Source organism: Oratosquilla oratoria, chromosome 8 (assembly GCF_046742065.1).
Source record: "Oratosquilla oratoria isolate Oo_2021 chromosome 8, ASM4674206v1, whole genome shotgun sequence".
NCBI classification, from domain to species: domain Eukaryota; kingdom Metazoa; phylum Arthropoda; class Malacostraca; order Stomatopoda; family Squillidae; genus Oratosquilla; species Oratosquilla oratoria.
This window is the reverse complement of record NC_134784.1, coordinates 35,277,138-35,279,637: the sequence shown is the minus strand read 5'-3', so window position 1 is coordinate 35,279,637 and position 2,500 is coordinate 35,277,138. Positions and strand designations below refer to the sequence as shown.

At 34.1% G+C, this 2,500-nt stretch overlaps 1 protein-coding gene across 1 annotated transcript in view; it reads left to right on the top strand.

Annotated features, from left to right (window-relative positions):
- Positions 1–2,500, top strand: part of LOC143027342 (uncharacterized) — a 141,221-nt gene that overhangs the window by 13,290 nt on the left and 125,431 nt on the right. The window lies entirely within an intron of this gene.

Here is a 2,500-nt window from a genome sequence, read left to right as displayed (position 1 = left end):
CATTATTATTATTATTATTATTATTATCATTATTATTATCAATCATTATTATTGTCATTATTATTATTATTATTGTTATCATTATTATCATTATTGTTATCATTATAACTTATTTTCTATATTTTATCATATTTTGTTTATGTATTAATTTATTTTCATATTTGTTCTTAAAGAACCACATTTTTTGAACATTTATAGTGGATCCTTTGGTTAAAAAAACATCACAGTTTAATCTCGAGAATATTAAGATGAAGAAATAAAAAGGTGATGAGCCTACGCCAGGAGGAGCTGAGTAGCTGCGGCCGAAGCCGTCACCTTTGCCCTATGTACATGCACTTTAGGGACTGTTGGGAGCAGGTAACAGACAGTCACTGCTGGGCATTGGAGAGGAGTGCGGGATTCGAACCCATAACTGCACTTTTGGGGACTGTTGGGGCAGTTAACAGATTGTCGCTGCTAGGAATTGGAGAGGAGTGCGGGATTCGAACTCATAACTAAGGACCAGCACTTTTTCTTTTGATCTAACTGACGCCAAACGAGTCTATTGCTCTCCATGGCCTCGCATTAGTTGTGGGTTCGAATCCCGCACTCCTCTTCGATTCCCAGCAGTAACAGTTGTTACTTGCCCCCCAACAGCCCCCAAAGCGCGTGTACATAGAACAAAGGTGACGGCTTCGGCAACAGCTACTCAGCGCCTCTTGGCGTAGTAGGCTCCTCACCCTAGCCTCCCCCTTCCCCGATGTTTAACCAGCTGTTTACTAACCACCTGGCTGGAGAAGGATGACTGCGTTTATACCCTGCCACAGTATTTAGCCTCATGAACAGACTGAATGTATACTTCCTACTGACTGGCCTGTATATAGTCATGCGCGCATGACCCATCTCGAGGACCATTTGATCGAGGTGAGCCACGGAGTTAAATAGAAATCATCTTGCGAAGGCAGTCGTAGCGAAGTGCCTCCTGGTGCGGAGGAGGGTTAAATACAGACCATCACTGTCACCGTTTGCACAGCTGTTACCTTCTGTGACAACGTCTCTTCGCACCTCGACTCTCACACCGCCATGCATGCATGACCTCTGACAGCTTCATGCATGTGTAGTGGGGACATGTCGTTGGGTGTCATGAAAACCTTGACTTTTTAAACGCTTTTGACTTGGTCGGGATGGTTGAATTGGCTCAGACAGGTACGGGCAGGTAATGGAAAGGTAACAGGTGACTCTGCGGGCTTCTAATAAACAAAAATCGAGGCGACAGCTATTATCATTATTGTTATGGTCAGCTCTAGGGAACTTGTGGGATCGTAGTCTGTCAACTCGCTGATCTTGTCCAGGGAAATTCGAGCTATGCGCGGGAGGCCCGCTCTGGTCCTGTTGTTTGTAAACAAAAACGCGTTCGAGTTGAACGGAAATTCCCTTCTCTTGCAGACATAATGTTGTACTTCCTCCGTGTCCTCGCATAATAAAGCTGATTTATTTCATAATCTTTAATTTTCTTTATTATCAGTTTTTTTCTTTTAATGGATGGAACAAACTTCCTGCAGAGGCTGTGCAATGTAGTTCAGTTCGAAGCTTCAAGATTCGTTTAGATACACACCTAAGCAAGATGCTGTAATGACTGCCATTTATTTCATATTATTTGCTTATTTATTTGTTATTATTTGTTTGTTTATTATTATCTACTTGATTTTCATTTATTATTAGTTATCTGTCAATTCATTATTATTTACTATTTACCTGTTTGTTGATTATTTAATTACACCTATGCATTTATTTTATTTATTATTATAATTTATATTTTTCATTTGTTTATTTATCATTATATTTTTTCCACATCCGACCTAGTTATGGACCAAAAGGTCTCCTGTCGGCATGCTCCTCCTTTGTAATCCTTTGTAATCCATCTTTCTTTTTTCATTCTTGCATAATAACTTGATTTCTTTTATTATCTTTAATTTCTTTTATTATCAATATTTCCTTTTCTTTTTCTTGCATAATAGGTTGAATCTTTTATCTTTATTTTTTAGTAACATTATTTAATTTTATTTTCTCTTTGTTCTCCTTTCTATCTCTTCGTTCTAATCATTCGTTTCTTGTTCGTTCTCTGGAATATTTCGGGGTTACTCAGCTATTGTACTTTCCAGTGCTTCTACTTCTCTGGCTCCACATGGTACACTATGATTATAATTAATAATAATAATAATAATAATAATAATAATAATAATAATAATAATAATAATAATAATAATAATAATAATAATAATAATAATAATAATAATAATAATAATAATAATAATAATAATAATAATAATAATAATAATAATAATAATAATAATAATAATAATAATAATAATAATAATAATAATAATAATAATAATAATGATAATAATAACAAAAACAACAATAACAGTAATAATAACAATAATAATAATAATAATAATAATAATAATAATAATAATAATAATAATAATAATAATAATAATAATAATAATAATAATAATAA